Source organism: Callorhinus ursinus, unplaced genomic scaffold (assembly GCF_003265705.2).
Source record: "Callorhinus ursinus isolate GAN/ISIS: 27379988/994484 unplaced genomic scaffold, GSC_fseal_2.0 scaffold4, whole genome shotgun sequence".
NCBI lineage: Eukaryota > Metazoa > Chordata > Mammalia > Carnivora > Otariidae > Callorhinus > Callorhinus ursinus.
Window position 1 is genome coordinate 74140356 of NW_027397066.1, and position 5821 is coordinate 74146176.

Sequence of the window (5821 nt, forward strand, 5' to 3'; positions counted from 1 at the left end):
GGGGTATCTGGCATGAAATTGGAGCTAAAATGCACACTTTGATAGGTTGGAATAAATAAGTACAAACTTAGAAGTCTTTGTCTTGACATTTTCATTAGCTAATATGACATGTCGTTGACATTTTTTTCCTTTATCCTACCAGTTTACCTTACTCAGGAGTCCTATCTTCCTGCAATGCCAAAGGAAATTTTGATTATGTTATAATAAATCAGTTATTACTGATATTAGTCATCATATTTTTATCTGATAGAAGAAAATGGCAAAATGATATTTCTAAAATTATCACTGTATTATTGGGGGAGTACCAGTGATATTTATACTTAATATTTGTTTTTTAAAAATGTAAGCTATAAATATTTATAATATGTGATAGATTTGTTTCATTTCCGTCATTGCAACTCTCACATATTTCCATTTGAGGCTGATACTTTAACTATAAATTTTAAGCTTTCAAAAAGAATGGGAAATTAGAAGCCATAATAACAAATAAGCAACTTAATGAGATTCTGCTCCTAAATTTGGCATAAGTCAACAGCTTGCTTTTGTTTTGTTTTGTTTTCTTGAAAGCAAACAAAGCAACAGCTGTGGCTAGACACAGCATCTCTAAGTTAGAAAATGAAATATTGAACACTGGGATGAAATATGAAATTCATACTTTATAAGTTTACTAAGGCTTCCATTTAGCAATCCATGAGGTCAGATCTCAGAAGTTCCTACAGTTTGCTAAGGTTTTTAACACTTTTAGGTTTACTGTTTTTAGGCAGATCCTGAAATTCTGAGAATATGAAATCATCTCTGTAACCAATGTGTGTGTGTGCGTGCATGCACACACACACTCTTAACAGTTGTCGTCCAGTCTCCTCTTGAATATTTCAGCAAAAGTAAACCTGGAACTCTTCAGTATGGAACAGCTTGAATTGCCTGGAAATATAGTCAATATGGATATTTGTGAATGTTGCCCATTTATGTGTCCTTCATCTAAATGATGAAGTGCTCTGGGATATAATGTTTTAAAGGAAAAAAAAAAGGATCTGTTTATCTCCATTCAAAATGCACTCTATCTCTGACAGAGCATTTGAAAAGATGGAGAAACTAGCTCGGGACAGTAGAGGCCGTGTAGCGTTGCCGTTACTCTGAGGAGAGAACAGTTGGTAGAGGGGTGCAAAAATGCAGAGCAATAAAACCTTTAACGTGGAGAAGCAAAACCACACTCCAAGGAAGCAGCAGCAGTACTCCCAGCAGCAACAGCAGCAGCCACCACCACCACCACGAATACCTGCAAATGGGCAACAAGCCAGCAGCCAAAATGAAGGCTTGACTATTGATCTGAAGAATTTTAGGAAACCAGGAGAGAAGACCTTCACCCAACGTAGCCGGCTCTTTGCGGGCAATCTTCCTCCTGACATCACTGAGGAGGAGATCAGGAAACTATTTGAGAAATATGGGAAGGCAGGCGAAGTCTTCATTCATAAGGACAAGGGCTTTGGTTTTATCCACTTGGAAACACGAACCCTAGCGGAGATTGCCAAAGTAGAACTGGACAACATGCCACTCCGTAGAAAGCAGCTGTGTGTGAGCTTTGCCTGCCATAGTGCATCCCTTACAGTCCAAAACCTTCCTCAGTACGTTTCCAATGAACAGCTGGAGGAAGCCTTTTCGGTGTTTGGCCAGGTGGAAAGGGCTGTAGTCATCGTGAATGATTGAGGAAGGCCCTCAGGAAAAGGCATTGTTGAATTCTCAGGGGAGCCAGCTGCTCGGAAAGCTCTGGACAGGTGCAGTGAAGGTTCCTTCCTGCTAACCACATTTCCTCGGCCTGTGACTGTGGAGCCCATGGACCAGTTGGATGATGAAGAGGGACTTCCAGAGAACCTGGTTATAAAGAACCAGCAATTTCACAAGGAGCAAGAGTAGCCACCCAGATTTGCACAGCCTGGCTCCTTTGAGTATGAGTATGCCATGTGCTGGAAGGCACTCATTGAGATGGAGAAGCAGCAGCAGGACCAAGTGGACCATAACATCAAGGAAGCTCGTGAGGAGATGGAGATGGAGGCTGCTCGCCATGAGCACCAGGTCATGCTAATGAGACAGGATTTGATGAGACATCAAGAAGAACTTCAGAGGATGGAAGAGCTGCACAACCAAGAGGTGCAAAAACGAAAGCAACCGGAGCTCAGGCAGGAGGAGGAATGCAGGAGCCATGAGGAAGAGATGCAGGGGCAACAGGAAGAAATGACGTGGCGACAGCAGGAAGGATTCAAGGGAACATTCCCTGATGCAAGAGAACAGGAGATACGGATGGGCCAGATGGCTATGGGAGGTGCTATAGGCATCAAAAACAGAGGTGCCATGTCCCCTGCTCTAGTGTCAGCAGGTACCCCAGCTCCTCCAGGACCTGCCACTATGATGCCAGATGGAACCCCACCAACAACTGAACGCTTTGGCCAAGCTGCTACAATGGAAGGAATTGGGGCAATTGGTGGAACCCCTCCTGCATTCAACCATGCAGCTCCTGGAGCTGAATTTGCTCCAAACAAATGTCACCGATACTAATAAGAATTTCAATGTCTAGTTTCCCAAAAACCCTTAAAAGAAGGACCCTTTTTGGACCAGCCAGAATTCTGCCCTGGAAAAGTGTTAGGGATTCCTCCCAATAGTTAGGACTTCCTTGCCTGTACTACTCTGAGGGAGTTTGCTGGAGGCTGAGGGCAAGGGAAGGGCGATATTTAACAAATCAGTTCTGTGTGGTATATCGTTTAACTAATTGATTTTGTGTGGTGCATTCCTGAAGTCTCATGTGATTGTTGAGGGCCTGGGGGGGTGGGAACCATGGCAAAATGAACCCAGTTAGAGCCCCCATTAATCTTGATCATTCCATTCTTTGTCCATCCTGTTCTATTTGGTGTCTCATTATACCCTCCAAACCCCAGAGACACTGCCACATACACCACAGAAACAAGCATCCCCCAATGACCTTAGCCCCATTGCTCCATTCACTCGCAGGTGGCAATTCAGGCAAATGTCCACAGAGGTCACAGACAACATACATACGGTTCTGTTATATCCCATATATTACCCCTTCATGTCCTAAGGAAGACATTTTCTCTTAGAGATTTTCATTTTAGTGTATCTTAAAAAAAAAAAAAAATCTTGTGTTAAGTTGCCTCCATCTTTTTTCTTGGGTTAGAACAACCCAGGAATGGCCTTTTTGTGTCTATGATGTTGCTGTTCACAGCTTTTCTTGACAGGCCTTGTACAATCTTGGGGACAGGGTTGCTGTGTGCTGAAGGTTGGACAGTAACTCTGAGTCTTGCCTATCTTAGGTAGTTAGGCTGTGCATTTTTTATTAGTGTACTATGTTTGATTTGTCCCTGATATCTTTAGAGTTTTTCTGAGAAATGGAGCAGTAATACAGCATCAACTTATTAAAATACATTTTAAGCCTTTAAAAAAAAAAAGAAAAGATGGAGAAACTAAGCTGTCTGGAAGACTGTGAGAATTGTAGGTTGATTTTGAATTGTGAACTACTGAGTAGATTTTTAATCTAAAGATAAATGAAAGACTAAATATAATGAAGAAATAATGTCTTAGAGTAAGATGAGTGAGGTTCCTTTTGAAGTGAAGCAGAAAGAATTACTAGCAGTTCCAGATGCATAAGACTAAAATGGAGATATTCCCTGTCTTAAATTTATGGCAATTGTTTTTAATCTCTATGTTGGAGTCTCAGATGTTTGAAGTGTTAGAAGCTCCCCAGGTGATTCTAATCTCTAGCTGTATTGAAAACCACCAAACTGGAAAAATAGGTCTTCCATTTGCCAGGAAAGAGAACGAGAAAGAGCTGAGATAGGGAGTAGAGAAAGCAAAGAATGGGAGAGAGAAAGAGGTTGGTGGGAGGGGGATAATCTGGAAACATATAAAGCATTAATATCAGAAATCTTATGGCTCTAGCAGTTGGTTATTGATTCCTCAGAACTTTAAGTGGCTTGGAATGCCTGGAAAAAAGTCTTGTCCCTGAGATTTTTAGACCCAGATGAGATCTTGAAGCATGAAGTGGCTTTAAGATTGTGGGACAGATGAAATCATCATCTCAAAAGATATCTGTGTTCCCATGCTCATTGCAGCATTATTAAATTATTCACAGTAACCAAGGTATGGAAACAACCTAAGTGTCAATGAATGAACAGATCAAGAAAACGTGATATCTATATTATTATCTATCTATAATGGTATTATTCAGCATTAAAGAGAAGGAAATCCAGAGATCTCTGACAACATGAATGAAGGTGGAGGGCATTATGCTAAGTGAAATAAGCCAAATAGAGAAAGACAAATACTGTGTAGTTCACTCACGTATATGTGGAATCAAAACAAACAAACAAAAAACAGAAGCTGAACTCCTAGAAATAGAAGAAAAGTATTTTCCAGGATAGGGGGGTGAGGGGAATTAGGGAGAAGGTGGTAAAAAGTGCAGACTTTCAGTTATAAGATAAATAATGTCTGAGGACCTAATGTATAACATGGTGATATAGTTAACACTGCATTGTGTAATTGAACTTTACTAGAAGAGTAGAATTTAAATGTTCTCACCAAAAAAAAAAAAAAGGTAAGTATGTGAGATGATTGATGTAATTGATGTATTAACTAGATGGGTGGAATCCTTTTACTGTGTATACATATATAAAACCACATTGTACACATCAGTTATTTTATTTGTCAGTTATATCTCAGTAAAGCTAAAAAGAAAAGATTGTGAGACATTATGAAATGGATCCTTAGTTATACTATTCCTGTTGCAGACTGAATGTATTAATTAGTCCTTTTTAAAAAATTAAGCAGCTCTACAATGTAGATCAAAGAATACTTGCAGATGGAGAGTACAATGTGGTATTTCCCAAGTTTCTGGGAAATAGTTGCAGCTACAAGATATAGGAACACCACCCTGACAAGGACCTGAACTCTGTACCCCATAGGCATCAATGATATGAATTGCACTCACTGGGTCAAAATGAACCACACAGTAACACATATTCTTATTAAAATATGTGTGTAACCAAACACAATATTTCAAACTCAGTTTGGCCATTGCAGGGAATAGAAACATAACTTTCTTGATCTGGATATTATATAGCTCTTAATGCCGCCAAAGATTTCATTAATATTTCTGGCTGCTTTGTCAAGCTCTGTAATCATTTTGAGCTTGCAGTGAATACTCCTCACCCCTTGGGGAGTGTTTTCGGAAAGCACATCCGGGTTGCTCCTATTTCAGCATCAGGTGAAATACTTTCTGCAAGTTCAGATTCTTGGACTCAGATACTCAGTTAGAATCTTGGAGGGTAGGGCTCAAGTATATACAAGTACTATCCACTCCTTAGGTCTTTGTAATGTACTGTGCTTGAGAACAGTTCTTATGTTCCACTGGAAAAGTTGGAAAGGCTATTACCACCTATAAATATGTAGATTTGAGATGAATTTGGTATTTATGGGAAATAGTAAGAAAATTAATCAAAACTTGTAGTTGAGTCTGAGACTAATTAGTGTAAGTGTTGTGGCAGGAAAGAACAAAAGAACAAATTGAGAGGCTTTACTTAGATCCAGAAGAATAATCTACTTTGGAAAACAAATATAAAGCAGGTATCATGACATATAGAAAAGAAAAATAACCAATAGTCAGAAAGTCAAATTTAAGAGCAGGGAAATATTTTAAGATAGTGACGGCACTGCATTTTGTGCCGCTACAGAAAAAGACAGGATCAAAGACAATTATTTCCAGTAATTCATGGACCCAGTCTTGTGCCCAATGTTTTGCAAATCTAATACAAATCTA

At 39.6% G+C, this 5821-nt stretch overlaps 1 pseudogene; it reads left to right on the forward strand.

Moving 5' to 3' along the window:
* The first annotated feature begins 1167 nt into the window (after positions 1-1167).
* LOC112825414 (non-POU domain-containing octamer-binding protein pseudogene) lies at positions 1168-2550 on the forward strand (annotated as a pseudogene).
* The last annotated feature ends 3271 nt before the right edge of the window (positions 2551-5821 follow it).